The sequence below is a fragment of the Camellia sinensis genome, chromosome 6 (assembly GCF_055761805.1).
Source record: "Camellia sinensis isolate YWXY chromosome 6, ASM5576180v1, whole genome shotgun sequence".
NCBI lineage: Eukaryota > Viridiplantae > Streptophyta > Magnoliopsida > Ericales > Theaceae > Camellia > Camellia sinensis.
In genome coordinates, this window is record NC_138966.1 from 164666427 (window position 1) to 164691567 (window position 25141).

The window sequence follows — 25141 nt, forward strand, 5'->3', positions numbered from 1 at the left end:
GGATTGAGTTCATTGTAAATCTGGGAAGGCCGGGTTGCCTCATCTGTTGATTTTATACATGTTGATGATTTGTTATCTCCCTTTTATTCAGGGTTTGCACGTATAGATATGATTGTGTTTTGAAGAAACCAAAACATCTTTTTTGTCTTTTGGGAATTGAAGGGAATCGAATATTTGAAATTATGTTTTGAAAAAGGTACACATGTTGTATATTTGGGAAATGGGAGAGAGTAGTTGTCTTAGTGAATTTATTTCCTAAGTAATTGTTAATGTTATGAAAGATTGGGAACGGGGATTAATGAAAGGAAAAGAAAGATGAATCGCCTATGGCGTTGATTGAAATGGTTGTTTTCAAGAAAAGCTCACACTTATGATATTTTGTATAAATTGTCACATTACTATTCTAGTAAGAGATTGAGCATTCATGATCATAGCTATCTGTATGTTGTTATTGTTGAGGGCCATGTTGAGATCCCTACTGGACTATATGTTCATCCCACGTTGTTGAATCTTTTTCAGGTGTTTAGCAGGATGTACTACAAGATTTGGATCTTCTTATTTGTTGGCCACGGGGCCTTTTTGTTGTAGGCGGAATGCCATATATGAAAAAGGGTTGTACCCTTCATTTGATTATTTAATGTTGTAAGCCTGAGGGCAACTTATTCAGAATACTCATGTTGTACTTAATTAGCATTCGAAAGAGAGAGTTGTTGTTCACTCCTTTTAGTGGAACATTTGAGTTTATTTCCGCATGTTATCTCTGAAATTGAATTAAGTTAATGAATTTGGTAATGACTTCGAGTGATAAAAAGTGGGGCGTGACAATATTGAACCGATTCGGTTTGCGGATTTTACGGATTTCTTATTCAGCCCTATTCTTAGCGACAGTAACCAGATATACAACAGAGAATAGAAAAAAAATAGGTTGGAGGGTAGGTTTATCCTAAAAATTCCAGATTCAGTCTCTTCATAATTACTTTCAAAGCTTTCATTAATTTTGCAATTTGAGAAATATTTCACGTTTATCTAATTTTATATATACTATTACTAGCCTTTCTTTTCTTTTCTTTTCTTTTTTTTTTCCCTTGTCCCTCTAAAAGTTTGTAAAAAAACAAGAGATTTAGCCACCAAAAAAATAAAATAAATGGATAAATTACACTTTGGCCCATTTATGTTTGGCTACTTTCTCACTACGGTCCTTAAAATTTATTTTTTTCTCACTTTAGCCCTTCATGTTTCAATTTTTTATGAGTTTACTTCTAAAATTAATTTCTATTAAAAATTAGACAAAAAATAATACATCAATAGTAACATGGCATAAAAATATTTTATTATATATAACTCGCATCTCTGAAATAAACTGAAATATCAATATAATAATATATTTTTTATATTATGTGACAGTCATTAGGATATTTTATGCCTAATTTTGAACATAAGTTAACTTTAAGAGTAAATTAGAAAAAATTTAAAACATAAATAAGCACAAGAATAATTTGAGGATATTTTGAATAATTTATTTTGTACATCTACTTTGTTAAATAAATAAGCACAAGAATAATAAAGTGCTTTCTTCAACAAAGACCCACAAGAAGCTTGAAGAATCTAATCACCCAATAATTTTTCAGCATCTATTTTGAGTTTATGATCATACATGATGAAGTACAAGCTTAAAAAAGAAGAAGACAACTCATTACTTGACTGTCATTAAAACAGAAGCCTATACAATTAAGACCCAAAATTAAACCATGAATATCCACAAGAGCGATGGCTCTAAAATTGCACCTCAATTATAGTAGTTGATATGTCAACAAAATGAAAATGAACATAATGTATACATCAAGAGGAGAGGGAATACAAAATATATATTACTTCAAAATCATGTTTTCTGCAAGAGCTGCCCTTCCACGACAACTTCAACAATGGATGAGAATAGGCCCTAAACCCCAAACAATGGCGTCCAATTGAAGAGAATCCGAAAAACTGTTAATCATATTAAAAAAACACCTCTTAGAAACACAAACACAAAAATGCTAGGATTTTTTCTTTTTGTAACTTTTCAAAAAGATAAAAACAAGTTTAGGCATCAACTTTCACACAAGCAGTGGTGACCATTTTTAAGCATACAAAGATAGAAGTATAATTAAATGTAAATTACAATTACCTCCATTGAAGTTTCATATAGATACAAAAGAAAAAATAACAAAAACAGCCCCTTCTCTCTCTCTCTCCCTCTCTCTCTCTCACACTCTCACCCTCACGCATGCATTATTTTGTGTAACAACACATGCTAATCGAGGCTATTTCAACGACCTTCATAGTTCAAAATCAAATCATGAAGTATATGATACCTTGAAAAACCCTAATCTGGTAAAGCTGGATAGATTGAAATTGGGCATGAATATTGACAAAATAACAAGAATGGTGCAGTATGCTTACTTAAAAGAGACAACCTTCGGGAGAGAAAATGAATATGTGACAATTGTAAACGGCTCCAATGTGAAGAGAACTGCAACTCATTTGATCTTTTGGGTGTCTTATTTTTATTTGATTTGAGTTTGAACATATAGACATAAAAGCAAGGTTGTCCATGCAAAGAAAAGAAAAGAAATCTTTGTGCATTAAACATATAGTGTTGAAGGAATAATATGATATACTAATTTTACCTTTCTCGAGCTTTTGATACTGTTCTTGCCTCTACCCAAATTATTACCATCAAGAGAGACAAAGATCTCAACATAGGTATCCACTGGAAGACAGTTGCACATGTTAGGTATGGTTACGTATTCCAGGATTCCTAAATTTACCATCTTTCGGATTGTAAAGAACTAACCAATTCTCAAATTTCAATAAAATTTCACCAGTCTTTGAAATGCACAATGTGTGTAGTGGCAAATTCTTGACACTATAGAATATGGTATTGTGAACAACTTAGTCTAAGGTTCTCTCTCGCCATTCTCGTTCATTACCCATACATCAACACAAGTCGAGAAGTTGTAGAACACATGGAGGCATCCTTTTAAAACACACAATGTCAAATCAATAACACCATCCTCATAATCAGGTGAGACAAATGCTCCATATGTTTCTGTGAGGCCTTTTTTAAACAAAACTGTGAGGCTTCGGCCAAAGCGGACAATATTGTGCTTTTGTGCTTGAGACATCCATAGATGGCGCCAAAATGAAGCAATCAACCCAACCCCACTAGCATAATATTATCCGCTTTGATCGAAACCTCACAGTTTTGTCCATACATTTCTGTGAGGCCTTTTCTAAAGAAGAACAAAACTGTGAGGCTTTGGCCAAAGCAGACAATATTGTGCTACTGTATTAGAGGCATCTACATATGGTGCCAAAATGAAGTAGTCAACCCAACCCCACTAGCAAAATATTATCTACTTTGGTCGGAGTCTCACAATTTTGTTCTTCTTTAGAATGCTAGAGGCATCCACAGACGGTGCTAAAATGAAGCAGCCAACCCAACCCCACTAGCACAATATTGTCCGCTCTGGCCGGAGCGTCACGGTTTTTTTCTTCTTTAGAAAAGGCCTCATGCTAGTTAGGAAGAGTTAGTCAACTTATTAAGTGGGTTGTGGATGTCTCTCAAATCAATGTGGGACAAACCCATTTCGGATTCCCACAAGTTCCTTCTCCAAATCAAGTGAAACAATTACCCAAGAAGAGTAGCTCAAATTTGTATCAACATAGGTGGCCCAATGGAGAGCCTGATTTCAAAATTTCCCTGAAATAAATGTACGCGGAGGAATACCATAAGGAAAATCTCCGATCCTCCTCCATGAATTCCTCTTTAATGAATAAACCACCCCCCCACCCCACTCTAGTTTTGATCTTGACCAAAGATCCTCATCGCCTTGTAGCCATTGGTAGACTTATCATAACCAAACCCACATGCTCTTGTAAACCCATTTTTAGCATCCAAATTTGGCAATATCTTGTGTGTCCTAGTAGATGGGTTCCATAGAAGTATAAAATGTCGACTACTAGCCCACACCAACCCATTACATGAACCTAAAATAAAAACTGCATTACCATTCAATCAAGCTCAACGACAGTTTCTTCATCATCAGGTTCAGGTTGCTTATTATTGAATACATAGTAAAAAGATCATGACTTCAAATCAGATTCGTGAATATATCTCAGTATCAGTCTCTACTGTATGTAATCATTATCGGTCCTAGATGACATACTGAGATGGGTTTTCACGAATTGGGGATTTGAAATTGATGAACGTCATGATTTGGAAACGCATCTGAATTGCAGCAAAGATTTAACGGGCAGTCTCGGGAGTATATCATCTTCGATGATTTCCTTAGGGAGGTTCGGTAGCCATGGTTGCGAATGTTCTTCGGCTGGCACTGCGCTTTTCTGGGACTTCTCGATCTTTCGAGTTCTCGCTCATTCGAATCGCTTTCAATCGCCATGGATAGTGGTGTTGTGTTTGTCATGGTGTGTGTACTAGGGTTTTGAGACCAATGATCCAGAGTAAATTCATTTTAAATTTATAATAAATAAAAAATATTAATACATAATCTATCATATCATTGTAAGTAAAGTTAAAATTAAAACTCTTTATGAGTCTTAATTTTTTTTCCTTCAAATAAATAAATACTCACATCTATACCCATGTAATCAAACATTGCATTAATCAACATAGTAATAATGATAATAATACAAGAATAAATTTCAATTTACCATATAATACAAAATTTGTATAATATAATCCTACAATTAATTAACGATTTAACCCTAGCCAAAAGAATCAATAACCTAAACAACTCAAAAGAACATTCACAAGAAATCAAATTGCTGCTTAGACCAAGTCTACCACTACTGTTCTCTTCTCCAAGTTTTCTTCAGCATCAGGTAGTTCTTATTAGGGGTGTATGTAATACGGTTCGGACAGTTTGAGAGTAAAATTACAAATCGAATGACGGATTGACATATTGACAAATTGCGATTTGAGTGATTTTTAACGGATTGACAGATTAAATAATATTCTAACTAAATATCATACATTTGCTTAATATATAACACTAATTTGTATAATATTTTTTAAATATATAACACAGTGTAATTTTATATAAAATGTTTCATCTATATAGAACCACTAATTTGTAATAAATTTCATATCTTAAATATCTCTCACACTTATTTTTACATTGATATTTCATTAGAGGTTAAAAAATATATATGTATTAACTATAGCGAAATGGAGCGGTTCAGCTGGCGGATTATAAATTTTAAAGTTTACGTAGATAGCGGTTAGAGCGGTGTGAATTGCTACGGATCAATTCGATTTCACTGAATTGAGTGACATTTTGCACAGCCCTAGCTCTTATTGTTCTTTCAGTTTCTTCCTCAAGTGTGGGTTCCATCTTGTCTTGCTTCTTTCCAGTTTTAATTTCTTCATGTGGATCTTCTTCGTTGTCATCTTCCTCTTCTGGAAAATCACAGTAAGTGTAGAACCTAGCAACATATGAAAAGATTAACAAATTAGCTATGCTCACGACCACTAATGCAGCATAAAAAAGATTCAAACGACTTTGATTCACAGTGTCTGCAATCCAACTTCCATCTTCAGCTCTCGACTTCATGACCACCACGTCTAATATCATAATAAACCCTATGTTCACTATTTTTCCCCATCCAATCACAGCTTCAGTGAGTACGAGTGCATATCTCTTCCTCATTGACTCTGGAACCTGATACTTAAAGAAATCCTCCACACCGTAAAGAGCTAATCCATCCATGATTCCCATCAATACAAATTGCGAAGAGAGCCAAAATACAGATACTGGTGCAATGGCATCGGGATTACCTAACAAGCCGTGTTCTTTCAAAGCTTTTAGCCTTTTATACTCCACCCACCAAGCAACATTACAACAAGCCAAAGCGGCAAGCATTCCTAAACCAACCTTCATTCCAGCTAAGTATCTCCCATTCATTCGCTCTATTCGTCGTTCAAATACTATCCTATACAGAGGTTGCACTGCACACTATGAAGCACGGCCACCTCTCCGAGGGCTCCGTACCAGTGTCGGACACGGACACGCGGGGACACGTGTCCGACATGCACCAGAGAGTGTCCCATTTTTTTTTTTTTTTACATCCGGACATGTTCAAGACACATTATAGACACTTTCGGGACACGTTCGGGGGTAATTTTAGAACTTACAAAAAAAATTCGGGGTCGATTTGTAAATAAGTAAAAACAAATCAATATCTGCCCTAATTTACTTCGATTAGAACAGAAACAGAAGAGAAAGGGTGAGAAAGAGAGGACCTGGACGATTCGTCGTTCGTCTTCGCTTCTCGTCGATCGTCTCTCGTCGGTCATCACTTGTGTCTCGTCGTCCCTCATTAAGGTACACACTCCTCTTCTTCGATCTTCATTCTTCTTCTTGTTCGATCTTCATTCTTTTTTGTCTTTCCCTCTGTCGCTCTCTCTCTCTCTCTCTCTCTCTCTCTCTCTCTCTCTCTCTCTCTTAGCCTCTGATTTTATTTTATTTCTCCTTTTATATTCTGACTTACTTATTTATTTTTATTTTTTCTTTTATATTCTGATTTTATTTTATTTTTTCTTTTCTTTTCTTTAATTTTTTCTTTTATATTCTGATTTTATTTTTTCTTTTCTATTATTTGAGTACATAAATTTAATAATGTATATTTGTTAATTTTATTATAGGAACAAATTTTTTTAAATAATTTTATAACATATAATAAATAAAATTAATTATATATATTGAACATATTCGCAGCATGTCGTGTCCCCTATTTTTTGAAAATTTGCATTTTTGCGTGTCCGTGTCGCGTGTCGTGTCGCGTGTCCGTGTTCGTGCTTCATAGACTGCACAAGTCGCGAATCTTGCCATAGGAAGGAAGATTTGAATGGGGAGTTGAATTTGATGCTGTTTTTTTTGTAATACGAAATGAAATGACCTGTCCATTGCATTTCCTTGTGCAATGAAAAAGGTATTACTATTGGATTTGATCACCCCATACAAAAGAAAGGTAGCTGAGATTGGAACCATTCTTAACAGAAGCTTTGTCTCCTCAACCTCATCCACTATGCAATTAATCCATCCATCGGAAAAGTAGCAGAAATTGCGTGGCACATTTATTGCAGCATTATTGAGCCACCTGGGCAAGTGTAAAAGATGTTAAAAAGTACACAAATTTTACACCAATACCATTTCCAACTTTATTTCAAATATAATGCTATCATAATTTAGTACCTATGAAGCACGGACACCTCTCCGAGGGCTCTGTACCAGTGCCAGACACGTGTTGGACACGGACACGCATCGGACACGTGGTGGACACCTGTCCGACACGCACCAGAGAGTGTCCCATTTTTTTTTTATATTTTTCTTTTTACATCCGGACACGTTCAGGACACGTTATAGACACTTTCGGGACACGTTCGGTGGTAATTTCAGAATTTACAAAAAACGTTTGGGGTCGATTTGTAAATAAGTAAAAACAGATCAATATTTGCCCTAATCTACTTCGATTAGAACAGAAACATAAAAGAAAGGGTAAGAAAGAGAGGACCTGGTTAATTCGTCGTTCGTCGTTCGTCTTCGATTCTCGTCGGTCATTGCTCCTCGTCGGTCGTCTCTCGTCGGTCGTCACTCGTCACTCGCGTCTCGTCGTCCCTCATTAAGGTACACGCTGCTCTTCTTTGATCTTCATTCTTCTTCTTGTTCGATCTTTATTATTCTTCGTCTTTCCCTCAGTCGCTCTCTCTCTCTCTCTCAGCCTCTTGTCTGATCTTCTTTCCTTAGTCGCCCTCTCTCTCTCTCTTAGCCTCTGATTTTATTTTATTTTTTATTTTATTTTATTTCTCCTTTTATATTCTGATTTATTTATTTATTTTTATTTTTTCTTTTATATTCTGATTTTATTTTATTTATTTTTTCTTTTCTATTATTTGAGTATATAATTTTAATAATGTATATTTGTTAATTTTATTACAGGAACAAATTTTTTTAAATAATTTTATAACATGTAATAAATAAAATTAATTATATATATTAAGCGTATCCCCAGCGTGTTGTGTCCCATATTTTTTGAAAATTTGCATTTTTGCATGTCCGTGTCGTGTCCGTGTTGTGTCGCGTGTCCGTGTCCGTGTCCGTGCTTCATAGACTGCACAATTCGCAAATCCTGCCATAAGAAGGAAGATTGGAATGGGGAGTTGAATTTGATGCTGTTTTTTTTGTAATAGGAAATGAAATGACCTATCCATTGCATTTCCATGCGCAATGAAAAAGGTATTACTATTGGATTTGATCACCCCATAGAAAAGAAAGGTAGCTGGGATTGGAATCATTCTTAACAGAAGCATTGTCTTCTCAACCTCATCCACTGTGCAATTAATCCATCCATCGGGAAAGTAGCAGAAATTGCGTGGCACATTTATTGCAGCATTATTGAGCCACCTGCGCAAGTGTAAAAGATGTTAAAAAGTACACAAATTTTACACCAATACCATTTCCAAATTTATTTCAAATATAATGCTATCAAATTTAGTACCTATAAAGCACGGACACCTCTCCGAGGGCTCCGTACCAGTGCCAGACACGTGTTGGACACGGACATGCATCGGACACGCGGTGGACACCTGTCCGACACGCACCAGAGAGTGTCCCATTTTTTTTTATATTTTTTGTTTTACATCCGGACACGTTCAGGACACGTTATAGACACTTTTGGGACATGTTCGGTGGTAATTTCAGAATTTACAAAAAACTTTTGGGATCGATTTGTAAATAAGTAAAAACAGATCAATATTTGCCCTAATCTACTTCTATTAGAACAGAAACATAAGAGAAAGGGTAAGAAAGAGAGGACCTGGTCGATTCGTCGTTCGTCGTTCGTCTTCGATTCTCGTTGGTCATTGCTCCTCGTCAGTCGTCTCTCGTCGGTCGTCACTCGTTACTCGCGTCTCGTCGTCCCTCATTAAGGTACACGCTGCTCTTCTTCGATCTTCATTCTTCTTCTTATTCAATGTTCATTCTTCTTTGTCTTTCCCTCAGTCGCTCTCTCTCTCTCTCTCAACCTCTGATTTTATTTTGTTTTTTATTTTATTTTATTTCTTCTTTTATATTCTGATTTGTTTATTTATTTTTATTTTTTCTTTTATATTCTGATTTTATTTTATTTTATTTTTTCTTTAATATTTTGATTTTTTTTCTTTTCTATTATTTGAGTATATAATTTTAATAATGTATATTTGTTAATTTTATTATAGGAACAATTTTTTTTAAATAATTTTATAACATATAATAAAAAAAATTAATTATATATATTGAACGTATCCCCAGCGTGTCGTGTCCCCTATTTTTTGAAAATTTGCGTTTTTGCGTGTCCGTGTCGTGTTGCGTGTCCGTGTCCGTGCTTCATAGACTACACAATTCACGAATTCTGCCATAGGAAGGAATATTTGAATGGGGAGTTGAATTTGATGCTGTTTTTATTTGTAATACGAAATGAAATGACCTGTCCATTGCATTTCCTTGCGCAATGAAAAAGGTATTACTATTGGATTTGATCACCCCATAGAAAAGAAAGGTAGCTTAGATTGGAACCATTCTTAACAGAAGCTTTGTCTCCTCAACCTCATCCACTGTGCAATTAATCCATCCATCGGGAAAGTAGCATAAATTGCGTGGCACATTTATTGCAGCATTATTGAGCCACCTGCGCAAGTGTAAAAGATGTTAAAAACTACACAAATTTTACACCAATACCATTTCCAACTTTATTTCAAATATAATGCTATCATAATTTAGTACCTATGAAGCACGGACACCTCTCCGAGGGTTCTGTACCAGTGTCAGACACGTGTCGGAAACGAACACGCGTCGGACACGCGGTGGACACATGTTCGACACACACCAGAGAGTGTCCCACTTTTTTATTTATTATTATTTTTACATCCAGACACGTTCAGGACACGTTATAGACACTTTCGGAACACGTTTGGGGGTAATTTTAGAATTTACAAAAAAATTTTGGGGTCGATTTGTAAATAAGTAAAAATAGATCAATATCTGCCCTAATCTACTTCGATTAGAACAGAAACAGAAAAGAAAGGGCGAGAAAGAGAGGACCTTGTCGATTCGTTGTTCGTCGTTCGTCTTCCCTTCCTGTCGGTCGTCGCTTCTCATCGGTCGTCTCTCGTCAGTAGTCACTCGTCACTCGTCACTCATGTCTCGTTGTCCCTCATTAAGGTATGCCCTGCTCTTCTTCGATCTTCATTCTTCTTCGTCTTTCCCTCAGTCGCTCTCTCTCTCTCTTAGCCTCTTGTCTGATCTTCTTTCCTCAGTCGCTCTCTCTCTCTCTCTCAGCCTCTGATTTATTTTATTTTATTTCTTCTTTTATATTATGATTTATTTATTTATTTTTATTTTTTCTTTTATATTCTGATTTTATTTTTTCTTTCCTATTATTTCAGTATATAATTATAATAATGTATATTTGTTAATTTTATTATAGGAACAAATTTTTTTAAATAATTTATAACATATAATAAATAAAATTAATTATATATATTGAACGTATCCCCAGCGTGTTGTGTCCCCTATTTTTTGAAAATTTGCGTTTTTGCGTGTCCGTGTCGTGTCACGTGTCCGTGTCTGTGCTTCATAGTACATTTTGCAAAATGTTTCAATATGTTTTGAAACAAAAACAAATGCTAACCAAGTTTTGGTTTATAGTTTCTAAATTTTCTATAAAGGTAACATAAAAATGTATGCACAAACTTTATGATCATTGTGTACTCACTGACAGTGATCAGTGAGCGTCGTCCTTTTCTTGGGACCTTGAGGTGTTTTCTGGTTGTGACCTTGACCTTGAGGTGTCTGATCTTCATCCATATAGTTAAATTCTGTACCCTGCTTAGTAAAGTCAAGCTGCCTCTTTAAGAATGCAGCCAGAAGGACCCTTTGTGAGGGCACTTGCTCGCAGTTGTGGGGGGGAAAGGAATGCGTATCCACTAAAAAATATAGCGATCCCAATTGCAGTTACATATGCAGATATCAAAAACTGATGAGACCAATTAGGAGCAAAAATTGACAATACAAAAACCAATGTGATGCCACTGCAGTTCCAACTATGTTGCAGGTATTTTGAATAATATTCTTCTGACGTTTCCTTTCGTCTCGAATCTCTCTTCGGCAAACTTCAAACTGCAACCAAACAAATTTGATTACCTTCGTTTCGGGTGGACCTCTTTTGAATTTTATTTTACCAAAGGTGAGGGCTTTCAAACATATTCCCTGACCAGCCTTGGCAAGAGCAATCAAAGCTAATCCCCAATAGAATGGTGAGGCAGTTAGCTTTGAAGAGCGTAATTTCTCCCCTGCTGGACATGACTTTACACCATTGGAAAAGAACCGATCAGGAACTTACATTACTAGCAACCCCAATGCCTGCATCAAATCCTCTCCTATTCATTAGTGAGAGAAAAATTTGAAAAATATTTTAAATTAATTTGGACCAGCTTTGATGTAAGATAAGGGTGTATGCATCTTGACCCTAATTTTGATGCTAGATTTGAGTGGTTTCCAACTAAAGAATCACTGTGGGTGGTTTGGCCACCCTAGGTTAGTGGTTAACATAGTCTGAAGAAATGGTCAAGGTGTTCGATCAAAGATTTAATTGCATTTTGGATCAAAAAATTAAGAAAGTTAGGGTTTACATTCTATTGTTCACGATTTGAGTTCTGGAGTTAAATGTGATTCATTGGCATATTCAAAGTATTTAAGAAAGAAAGGGTTATTGTTTACATGCATCATTTATATAAATACACCATTTGAAAAGCCCTGAAATATTAAATTTCATTCATTAATGCTCCAATTTTTATTTTTTATTTTTTTCTGGCAGGATGTAAGAACTTTGGATTCGCACTTGGGTGTAGTACACCAAAGACCATGACTAAATTTGTCTGAGAAAGCAAGTCAAAATGCATGAAGGGCTTCAAGAAAGGCTAAATTATGAGGTGTTTTATTCTATCAGTGAGAATCAATTAAGAAGTATAATTCCCTATGGAATAATGCAAGGAAAGACCCAATTCCTGGCTATCAACCTCAGCAAATGCATAAGTAGATTTGTTTGGTTTTGGTTGTCGATTCTCAGTCAGAACAGAGTAGTTTATCTATATCTTCACTACTACTACTAGCAAATTAGTAATGCTATGCCACAAATGAAAGGGGTGTGTAGAATTCCGGTGACTTACAATGCTGTAAAGAACACTTGTGATGAGCAACATCCCAGCGTGGCTGTAACAACCCTCACCTTACTCTTGCCATATTTGTGTACATTCTTGCATGGTCTTGCTTGTTATGTTAATTTGAAGGTTTTATCTTGCCTTGGTTCGCTTAAGTTGTTTACACGATTTTGTTCCTTGCTTAGTGTGTGTGCATAGCCGAGGTCATCTTGAGCTTAGTCCGCCTTTGACCCTTTGTACTTAGAACTATCTTGAGGTCTTGTTCAACCCCATCTTCATCTCGGGCATTCCTTGCCGAGATGTTTTGCACTTGAACCTTGTCCGCAGGCAGGTATGGCCTAGGCCGAGATGTGGCGCACCCCGGCCAAGGTGTGGCACAGCTTAGTCAAGTGTCGTCCTCCCTAGCCGATGTTTTTCTATCCCGTTGCTGGATCCTTGTTTTGAGCCGATGTCATCTCTTTGCCGATGTGTCTTACCCGAGCTTGCTGCATACGTTTTGTCAGAGGCTGTCTTGTCTATCAATCACCTTTTTGGAGCTGAACCAACCCGTTAATGCCACGTGTCCGAGCTGTTTGTTAAGGCAGCCGACAGACCTTGAAACAAATCATTTCTTGTCTCAAATCTTTGTTTTAGAGAGAGAAGCTCTAGAAAGGGAGGAAGAAGAGTTCTTGAGTGAGAGTAGTCTTCCAAGCTTGATCTTTGTGGTTTGAACCGTTGAATCCGAGTTTTGAGGTTAGAATCTTGATCCCCTTTGATTGTTCTTGCTGAATACCTAGCTGCATTGCATGATCGGATTTGTTTTGCATGTCATGCATCGTTTTGAAGTTGGTTTTAGAAAGAGAAAATGGTTTTTCATGTGTTCTTGAACAAAGTCTCATTTTGATCGAAAAGTTGGAACGAAAACCATGCTTTTGCGTTTGTTCTTGCATGACTTTCTTTAATGGGTACCCAAGTCCCTGTTTTGCACTCTTGGCATGAAAACTCAGATTTTTATAACAAGTTGTGAACTTGCATCCATCTTTCAAATGATCATGTTCTTCATATTCTCCAAAGGAAAACCCAGGCTTTTCCTGACTTTGTTTAACGGGACCTCGGCTTAGCCCTGGACGGTACCCAGTGTGTTTTCGAGAGAACGGGAGCAGTGGTTAAGCTCCCAGCTTGTTTTGTTTTGTCTTTGACTTGGATCTGGCAAGAGTGCCGAGATCATTTGCATGTATTGGAGCTTGCTTTGAGAATGTGACTTGCCATGTGATTGTAGGTCCTTGATATTGCTTTGGGTCTGCACCTGAAGAACTAGGTGAGTGGTATTATTGATAAAGCTATGTTATACTTGTTTTGATAAACCTTGCTTGCCTTGTTTTGACAAAAGTATTTTGTTAGCATGAATAAATAGCTCTTGTTTGATGTGCCAAGTATACTCCTTGTTGATGCCACCTTTGAAAAGGATACGGTCCTTGTTAAATCGGGCTACGGGCCTAAGTAACACAAGTCCCTTGTGCTGGAGGACTCTAAACTTTCGCAGTACTAAGTATAAAAGGATACGGTCCTTGTTAAATCGGGCTACGGGCCTAAGTAACACAAGTCCCTTGTACTGGAGGACTCTAAACTTTCGCAATACTTTTGACCAAACGATTACGGATCGTACAGCTTTTGATATTTGAATGATGAATACGGTTCATCCCTTGTTTGCCGATGTTATGATATTTGATTGATGAATACGGTTCATCCCTTGTTTCGCCGATGTTATGATAATTGAATGATGAATACGGTTCATCCCTTGTTTGCCGATGTTATGATATTTGATTGATGAATACGGTTCATCCCTTGTTTTGCCTATGTCAGTGAACACCTTTGGATACTTGTAATATTTGATTGATGAATATGGTTCATCCCTTGCCTTGCTAAGTTTGATGTGTTTCGTTTTGAAGGACTCCGGCTTCATTCATGCAAACCTTTATTTTTAGTACCATTCACTGAGTTTTGTACTCACCCCTCTATATATATGTAGGTGATGAGCAGGACGGCAGCGACGCCTAGATCGTTTGGATGCTTGTTTTGGATTTGTACTTATGTCGGCTTGCTTTTGCATTTACGTCGGCGATGCCTACCTTGCATGTCGGCAAATCTTGAAAATCATGCTTCTTGACTTGTATTAGCTGTATTTTGTATATGTCGGCTCGAGAAGCCTTTTGATCAAGATGTAACATGCTTTTTATCCTGTTGTACCCAAATTGTAAAGTTAATTGGAATGTATGACATTGCTTTGATCTACGCACAGCTCTTATGGACCACTTGTATTTAATTTATTGCTTCCGCATTTGTGAGCCCCCTATATTCATACTCTGAATGTGTTAAGTTTTGAAAAGTTGGCCTTCGGTAATTACGGATTACTGGCCATCACGGCACCAAACTACTAGGGGCGGTTTGGGGTCGTGACAGAATGGTATCAAGAGCACAAGTTCCCCGGTATACGCTATTCACACACCGTGAGTCCTGAAGAGCATAGGGTTTCCCTTAGAAAGATGTTAGGGCTGCATCATGGTATTTGTTGTTTGAGTGAAGTGTGCATTGTCTTGATGTGCTTATTTGCTATTTGCCTATGTGGTTATTTGCTTAATTGTTTTAAAGTCATACTTTGCATACTCATAGTATCATGAGGAGAGGTAGACCAACGCTTGGCCGAGATCAGCCCGAAGACAGAATGGACAGATTGGAAAGATTAGTTGAAGGTTTGGCCCGCGAGCTGAGGCAAACCAGACAGCAGTTCGCTAGTGCTACGTCGACTCAGGCCGAGCAGACCAACGGCCGAAATGTGGCTCCGCCTCCACCTCCTCCAGTGCCGCAGGTTCCCCCGCAACCAGCCTTATATGGGGATGTCACGATAGCTTTGATCAGGGAGTTCAAGAAAATGAGACCACCAAGGTTCTCTGGGGGTATAGAGCCGATGAAGGCTGAGGCGTGGGTTTTGGAGATGGAAAAGTTGTTTGAGATCTTCCCTAGCACCGACGCTCAGAAAGTGACGTTGGCAGCATTCACGTTAGATGATGACGCCCGTAGGTGGTGGATGATGGTTAGAGGGAGCAATCCAGATTTGACCTGGACCCGATTCTTAGAGTTATTCTACAAGAAACATTTTCCCCTAAGTGTTCGAAACCGCAAGGCTACCGAATTTCATACTCTGACGCAAGGCAATAGAACAGTGGCGGAATACGACCGCGCTTTCACTGAGTTGGTAAGGTTTGTACCTCACATGACCAATGATGAATATATGAAGGCCAGGAAGTTCGAGTGTGGGCTTCGCGGACCGATTCAAGACCGGGTCAACTTGCTCGATATGCCGACTTATGCCGAAGTATTGGACAAAGCCATTCAGGCCGAAGCTAACCTGAACCGATACCAGAGCCCGGGAGAAAACCAGCGGAAGAGGCAGAACTATGACAGTCGCCGAGGACAGCTGGGCACCAAGAAGAGAACGAACGTGGGCAGTATTAGTAACCTAAGGCAGGAAGGGAGTGTTAAACCGATGTGTTCGGATTGTGGGAAACAGCATTTCGGGATCTGCCGACGAACGTCTGGAGCCTGTTATGAATGTGGTGAGATGGGCCATTATGTGAGAGATTGCCCTAAGACAAAAACCGATAACAACAAGAAGGGTGAGAATACCTCGGGTTCCGTTCAGAAGGAAAACGCTGGGAGAGGGCAGATGAGACAGGGCAGAGTGTTTGCATTGGTACTAGGAGACACTCAGAATGCTGAGGCAGTGGTGTCAGGTATGTTACTAATTTGCTCTCAAGATGCCTATGTGTTGATTGACTCGGGTTCTACTCATTCGTTTATATCTACTAAGTTTGCCGAGAAAATTGATAGAGAACTAGTGCCCCCACCATACTTGATTTCGTCCATTAAGGCCTGTAAGTTAATTCAGAAAGGGTGTCGAGGTTACTTGTGTAGTATACTGAGTGATCAGAATGGAAATGTTAACTTAGCCGACATCCCGATTGTTAGTGATTTCCCCGACGTCTTTCCGGATGAATTGCCTGGCCACCTGACCGATAGAGAAATAGAGTTTACTGTCGACATTATATCGGAAACGCAGCCGATCTCCAAACCACCTTATAGGATGGCCCCCGCTGAACTTAGAGAATTGAAACTGCAATTGCAAGAGTTGTTAGATAAGGGGTTTATTAGGCCGAGCACTTCACCATGGGGAGCACCTGTTTTATTTGTTAAGAAGAAGGATGGCACACTCCGTCTTTGTATTGACTATAGAGAACTCAATAAAATCACCATTAAGAACAAGTACCCGTTACCTAGAATTGATGATTTGCTTGACCAGTTACAAGGAGCACGAGTCTTTTCTAAGATCGACCTTCGGTCTGGTTACCATCGGCTTAAAGTTAAAGCCGAAGATGTTGAGAAGACTGCTTTTCGAACAAGATATGGCCACTACGAGTTTTTAGTAATGCCTTTTGGAGTAACCAATGCCCCTGCTGCATTCATGGATTTAATGAACCGAATCTTCAAACCATACTTAGATGAATTTGTAGTTGTTTTCATTGATGATATATTGATCTATTCCAAGAGTAATGCTGAACATGAAAACCATTTGAGACTTGCCTTACAGATTTTGAGAGAACGGAAATTGTATGCGAAGTTTAACAAGTGTGAGTTTTGGCTTCGTACCATCTCATTTTTGGGTCATGTGATTAATGAAGAGGGTATTTCAGTAGATCCTAGCAAAGTTGAAGCCGTAGTAAATTGGCCGAGGCCGACTAATGTGTCCGAGATTCGTAGTTTTCTGGGTTTGGCAGGTTATTACAGAAAGTTTGTGAAAGATTTCTCAAGGATTGCAATTCCATTAACGCAATTGACTAAAAAGGGAACACTGTATGAGTGGACTAAAGATCGGGAGTCAGCCTTCCAGGAACTGAAGACGAGGTTAATTACAGCACCAGTACTTGTACTACCATCAGGTAACGAAGAATTTCATGTCTATAGTGATGCATCGCATAAGGGTTTGGGTTGTGTATTAATGCAAAAGGGTAAGGTTATAGCTTATGCATCTCGTCATTTGAAACCTCATGAGAAAAACTATCCTACCCATGACTTAGAATTGGCGGCCGTAGTATTCGCTTTAAAGATTTGGCGTCACTATTTGTATGGAGCTACTTGTCAGGTTTTTACAGACCATAAGAGCTTAAAGTATCTATTCACTCAGAAAGAATTGAATTTGAGACAGAGACGGTGGCTCGAGTTGTTGAAAGACTACGATATGCAGATTCAATATCACCCCGGGAAAGCCAACAGTGTAGCCGACGCTTTGAGCAGGAAGTCAGGTGGAAATTTGGCGTGTTTAACCGTGATGTCGGCAGAGCCGACTATTGTTAATGAAGTAAAGACAAGACAGATGGAGGATAACTTCCTCAAGAAAATAGCCGAGGAGAATGACACGAGGCCGAGACCAGGGTATACCATCGAGAACCAAGTACTCAAGTTTGAAGGAAGGTTATGCGTGGCCGACATCCCAGAGCTGAAGAAAAAGATTTTGCAGGAAGCTCATGGTTCTAAGTTTTCTGTCCATCCAGGGAACACCAAAATGTATCAAGACGCGAAGCAGACCTTCTGGTGGCCAAATATGAAGAGAGAAATAGCCGAATTCGTGTCCCAGTGTTTACATTGTCAACAAGTGAAAGCAGAACATCAAAGACCAGCAGGACTTCTTCAACCTTTGCCGATTCCTGAGTGGAAATGGGAGCACATCTCCATGGATTTTGTGATTGGGTTGCCGAAGACACCAAAGGGTATGGATTCAGTTTGGGTTGTTGTGGATAGGTTAACTAAGTCAGCACACTTTCTACCCGTTAAGACTACCTTCAACGCCAATCAACTTGCCTTGCTATATGTGAACGAGATTGTCAGACTTCATGGAGTGCCGATGTCAATTGTTTCAGACCGAGATCCTAAATTTGTTTCTAGATTTTGGCAGAGTCTACAGAGGGCTTTCGGAGCCGAGCTGAGATTTAGTACAGCCTTTCATCCCCAGACAGATGGGCAGACTGAGAGGACAATTCAGACGCTTGAAGATATGCTTAGACTTTGTGTGTTGGACTTCCAAGGAAGTTGGGGAACACATCTACCCTTAGTGGAATTCGCTTACAATAACAGTTATCAAGCTAGCATTGGCATGGCGCCGTATGAAGCCTTGTACGGAAGGAAATGTAGATCGCCGATATGTTGGACCGAAGTCGGAGACAGAGCTCTGCTTGGTCCCGAATTGATTCAGGTGACAACAGAAAAGATTAAACTTGTCCAACAGAGGATTAGAACTGCCCAGAGCCGACAAAAGAGCTACGCCGATCAGAGGAGAAATGAGTTAGAGTTCGAAGTTGGGAATCATGTATTCCTGAAGGTTTCACCAATGAAAGGAGTTTCCAGATTTGGAAAGAAAGGTAAGTTAGCACCTCGTTATATTGGGCCATTTGAAATTCTTGAGAGAATTAACCCCGTTGCCTACAGACTTGCTTTGCCGCCAGATTTGAGCCAAGTCCACAATGTGTTTCATGTTTCGATGTTGAGGAAGTACATCCGAGATCCACTACATGTAATTGATCATTCCGAGATCACAGTTAATGAAGATTTGGGCTACGAGGAGAAGCCAATGAGGATTGTTGATCGACAAGTGAGGCAATTGAGGAACAGGTCGATACCGATGGTAAAGGTCGAATGAAAGGAGCATTATGGCACAGAAGCCACGTGGGAAAAGGAAGAGGACATGAGAGTCCGTTATCCGGAGTTGTTCTGGGAACAAGGTAATCTAAGTTTGGGGACCAAACTTCTTTAAGGGGGGTAGGATGTAACAACCCTCACCTTACTCTTGCCATATTTGTGTACATTCTTGCATGGTCTTGCTTGTTATGTTAATTTGAAGGTTTTATCTTGCCTTGGTTCGCTTAAGTTGTTTACACGATTTTGTTCCTTGCTTAGTGTGTGTGCATAGCCGAGGTCATCTTGAGCTTAGTCCGCCTTTGACCCTTTGTACTTAGAACTATCTTGAGGTCTTGTTCAACCCCATCTTCATCTCGGGCATTCCTTGCCGAGATGTTTTGCACTTGAACCTTGTCCGCAGGCAGGTATGGCCTAGGCCGAGATGTGGCGCACCCCGGCCAAGGTGTGGCACAGCTTAGTCAAGTGTCGTCCTCCCTAGCCGATGTTTTTCTATCCCGTTGTTGGATCCTTGTTTTGAGCCGATGTCATCTCTTTGCCGATGTGTCTTACCCGAGCTTGCTGCATACGTTTTGTCAGAGGCTGTCTTGTCTATCAATCACCTTTTTGGAGCTGAACCAACCCGTTAATGCCACGTGTCCGAGCTGTTTGTTAAGGCAGCCGACAGACCTTGAAACAAATCATTTCTTGTCTCAAATCTTTGTTTTAGAGAGAGAAGCTCTAGAAAGGGAGGAAGAAGAGTTCTTGAGTGAGAGTAGTCTTCCAAGCTTGATCTTTGTGGTTTGAACCGTTGAATCCGAGTTTTGAGGTTAGAATCTTGATCCCCTTTGATTGTTCTTGCTGAATACCTAGCTGCATTGCATGATCGGATTTGTTTTGCATGTCATGCATCGTTTTGAAGTTGGTTTTAGAAAGAGAAAATGGTTTTTCATGTGTTCTTGAACAAAGTCTCATTTTGATCGAAAAGTTGGAACGAAAACCATGCTTTTGCGTTTGTTCTTGCATGACTTTCTTTAATGGGTACCCAAGTCCCTGTTTTGCACTCTTGGCATGAAAACTCAGATTTTTATAACAAGTTGTGAACTTGCATCCATCTTTCAAATGATCATGTTCTTCATATTCTCCAAAGGAAAACCCAGGCTTTTCCTGACTTTGTTTAACGGGACCTCGGCTTAGCCCTGGACGGTACCCAGTGTGTTTTCGAGAGAACGGGAGCAGTGGTTAAGCTCCCAGCTTGTTTTGTTTTGTCTTTGACTTGGATCTGGCAAGAGTGCCGAGATCATTTGCATGTATTGGAGCTTGCTTTGAGAATGTGACTTGCCATGTGATTGTAGGTCCTTGATATTGCTTTGGGTCTGCACCTGAAGAACTAGGTGAGTGGTATTATTGATAAAGCTATGTTATACTTGTTTTGATAAACCTTGCTTGCCTTGTTTTGACAAAAGTATTTTGTTAGCATGAATAAATAGCTCTTGTTTGATGTGCCAAGTATACTCCTTGTTGATGCCACCTTTGAAAAGGATACGGTCCTTGTTAAATCGGGCTACGGGCCTAAGTAACACAAGTCCCTTGTGCTGGAGGACTCTAAACTTTCGCAGTACTAAGTATAAAAGGATACGGTCCTTGTTAAATCGGGCTACGGGCCTAAGTAACACAAGTCCCTTGTACTGGAGGACTCTAAACTTTCGCAATACTTTTGACCAAACGATTACGGATCGTACAACTTTTGATATTTGAATGATGAATACGGTTCATCCCTTGTTTGCCGATGTTATGATATTTGATTGATGAATACGGTTCATCCCTTGTTTCGCCGATGTTATGATTGTTAGGTTTTATTTCTTGGCAATCCCGTTTGACAAAACTCCTTTGAGTTGTAATTTTATTCGCATTTTTATTTCAGTGAGGCTATGTGTTGTTAGATGCGAATCCAACCCGAATCAAGCATTTCAGAGAAGTTTGTGATGATAAAGCTTTCAAGATTGCCACTTCGCTTTCAAGATTGCCACTTCGCAGCGCCCCTTGGCGGGTCCGGGGCAGCGCCACGGCGGGGTTGAGGGGCAGCGCCCCCGAAGCAAAATGCAAAAATGCATTCAAAGTTGCCATTCGATCATGTTTTATTTTTCCAGATTTTCCAGTTTTGGCCTGTCCGCTCGAGCGGGACATCGGGCGCTCGAGCGTGGATTGGAAGCTCTCAGCATCTCTGCAGTCGCCTGTAAAAATACTGGAATGTGTGATTTTACGCTCGAGCGGATGCTCCTACGCTCGAGCGCATCTCAGTTTGTTCGCACGCAGTTTTTGGTCAGTCCGCTCGAGCGGGCTGTGTTGAGCTCGAGCGGAGATCGCGAGACAGATTCTATAAATTCGCGTGTTGGGTCAGATTTTAGGATAACTTCTCCAGATCTTCTTTTTGGTTTCTAGGGTTTATATCTGGAGATACTTTGGGAGTTTTCTTTGATGTTTTTATTGAGTATTCAACTCATGATCTAAAGAGAGTACATCAAAGGTTTGTTTGTTATACACAAAAGAGAGAGTTATTCTTCAATTGTGGATTCTGAAGAATTCGAGCCTGAAGCTTTGGTGGAATCCGGAGTGGCTCATCAGAAAGACAATTCCGTGGTGAAGATGGGGTTGGAAGAGGCACATAGAGGTTGGTTCAATTAGGCGTTGTGGATTCGCTAGGTAATTGAGAGTATACCTGTGTAATTCCTTTAATTCTTCTTAGTGGATTGTTCTTGTGGCTGTTGCCCGTGGTTTTTTGATCACAGTTGGAGGTGTCCAATTGTGGTTTTTTCCACGTTAAATCGTTGTGTCTCTTTGTCTTGATTGTTTGATTGTTTGATTGGGATTGTTATATTCTGCTTAAAATTGATACATAATCACAAATCAACATCTAGGGGAGATCTAGATTTTTCAATGATAATTGAATGATGAATACGGTTCATCCCTTGTTTGCCGATGTTATGATATTTGATTGATGAATACGGTTCATCCCTTGTTTTGCCTATGTCAGTGAACACCCTTGGATACTTGTAATATTTGATTGATGAATACGGTTCATCCCTTGCCTTGCTAAGTTTGATGTGTTTCGTTTTGAAGGACTCCGGCTTCATTCATGCAAACCTTTATTTTTAGTACCATTCACTGAGTTTTGTACTCACCCCTCTATATATATGTAGGTGATGAGCAGGACGGCGGCGACGCCTAGATCGTTTGGATGCTTGTTTTGGATTTGTACTTATGTCGGCTTGCTTTTGCATTTACGTCGGCGATGCCTACCTTGCATGTCGGCAAATCTTGAAAATCATGCTTCTTGACTTGTATTAGCTGTATTTTGTATATGTCGGCTCGAGAAGCCTTTTGATCAAGATGTAACATGCTTTTTATCCTGTTGTACCCAAATTGTAAAGTTAATTGGAATGTATGACATTGCTTTGATCTACGCACAGCTCTTATGGACCACTTGTATTTAATTTATTGCTTCCGCATTTGTGAGCCCCCTATATTCATACTCTGAATGTGTTAAGTTTTGAAAAGTTGGCCTTCGGTAATTACGGATTACTGGCCATCACGGCACCAAACTACTAGGGGCGGTTTGGGGTCGTGACAGTGGCCAAGATAAGCATCTATGAGAGCGACCTCCACTAACCCAATGATACCTGCCGCTCCACCTTTAATGTTCATGATTGCAACAGCATACTTGAGCTTTAACTTCCAAATGTGAGTCAAGAAGGTCACCAAGTTAGTCAAGACATACAAGGCCATGCTGTTGCTGTAAATCAGAGCTGCAATATAGACATTCTGGTTTTTAGCACAAAGATTCAGATCTTATTTTATAATAATATGAAGCGTTAAATAATCAATTCAATGTGATTACATTGACAAAGTAGGGAATCAGCATAATTTCCCTTTTCTAGGTTAAAACCAACATAGAAAAATCTAGGGAAGTTATACTATCAAATGTTCTTTTACAGCATAATTTGAGAAACATATAAAATAGTTTTGGATAAATTACACGGACCTTCCTTGATAATTGGAAAAACTACATTTGAGTAATTTGACATACACCACCATTATCAACCATTTATTCCCCATCCCTCCACACCCCGCCACGCTCTCACCTCCACATACCATCACATCTCCACTAGCCTCACCCCATCACCTGCCTTCCCACCACGATTACATAGTTAGCCAAACCATAGCGCCGCCACCATAACAATTATCATCTCTCTTCACTCTGGCAATCCACCGCTACCACCACCACCAAAATACCCAACCACAATCATCATCCAAATCCAACAACAAATCACTACCAAAATCGACCCGCCCATCACCACTAGAATCAACCCCTTGGATCATCACCTGAAGCCCCACCTCCTCTGCCCATCGTTGACTGAAACCCACCATATCTGAACGGTTGAGTTCAGGGACCTGGAGGGGTGGCAAGGAGGTAGAGAAGAGCTATAGTAGCCGAAGAAAGAAAGAGGGGACTGCGAGTTATGGGACAGGTCGGGCAGGGTAGGGTCGGCCCTGAGATTTATGGGACTTGAGATGGGATTAGGGGTGTAATTTTGGTCAGGCCCGGCCCGACCCGGCCTGGCCCATGTCGGGCCTTGCGGGCTCCCGCCAAAATATCGAGCCGGGCCGAGCCGACCCACGGGCCAGAAAACTAGGCCCAGGCCCAGGGCTATTCGGGCTTTGGGCCGGCCAGTGGGCTGGGCCCCCGAGCTTTGAGCAGGCTTGGGCAGGCCAAAACAATTTATTTTTTTTATTTTTTCCACCAAAATTTTAGTATTTTCCTTTAAAAATAACACTGGGCATCGAGTGGACCAGGCGGCCCGAGCTTTTGGGCAGGCCTTGAGCGGGGTCAATGGGCCGAGCTTCAAAACGATGGCCCAGGCCCTGACCTAAGGCCTTGGGTTGGGCTTAGGCTCGGGCCTTAACGGGCCAGGCCCACCATGGGCCGCGGGCGGGCTTCAGGCAGCCCGCAGGCCACAGGCCAAAATTACACCCCTAGATGGGATTTTGAAAGTGGACTCTCCTATATATATATATATTTTAGGGAAAATTGCCTACACCTTTTTTGAGATTTAGTTAAATTACAGATTTTCTTGAGGTTTCAGAAATTACATCTCGTCCCCTAAAGTTTATATTTGCATAACAATTTAACCCTACCGTTAACTAACGTTAAGAATGGTTAGCTGACATCACCAAAATATAAATTGATGGACGATATTGCCCCTGCTAAAATCCCTTTGATAAACCAATAAAATTTACAAATGAATTACATTAGATGGAAAAAAATTAAGTTTTTGGAACCATTTGTTTGATTTGTTGTTTAGAAAAACATTTCAGAATTAAAAAAAAAATTTAATAAAAATAAATATGAAAAAAATATATTTAATTTGCAAAAATTATTTCTAAACACTAAAAAAATAAAATTATATAAAAATAATAATTATTTTTTATTTTTTATTTCTTAACCAAATTAATTTTTAATTTTTTTAAAAAATTTAAAAATAAATTTTTAAAAATCAAACCAAACAAATTCTAAGATTTTTTTAACAAGTCATTTCTTGTGTTTTTAACTTATTTAATTATTTGTTAATTTTATGATGTTTTCACCATCTCGCAATACAACATATAAGAATTTTAGAGACCATTTTTTTTGATATCTAAAAGTAAAACTTTTGTTGCAAAAGACATTTAGGAACTAATTTCTATAATCGTGAGGATAGTCGCTAAAAAGTCATTTTGAAAAGTAAAAAATAAGACTTTACTGATAAAATTTCGAAAACGTTAACAATAAATAGACTTTTAGAGACAAAAATGGTTTATTTTTTTAGACAAAAAATTAATACCAAAAAGTTAATAATTAATTACTAATGTTTAATTTTCGTTGCTAAAAATTTAATGACGACACTTTTCGCAACAAAAATATTTGGTTTCCTAAAAATAATTTTGTCCTTAAATTTTGGCCTCCTAAACCTTAATTTTTTGTAGTGTGATAAGTGTTTTTGCATTTTAATTTTGCATTTCATAACTTATTTAAAAATGATAATTTAGCTAAACCTCAGGAAAAAATCTATAATTTAGCTAAACCTCGAGGGGATGTCGGTAATTTGCTCTTATTTGTCAAAAGGGCATTTTAGTCAATTTATG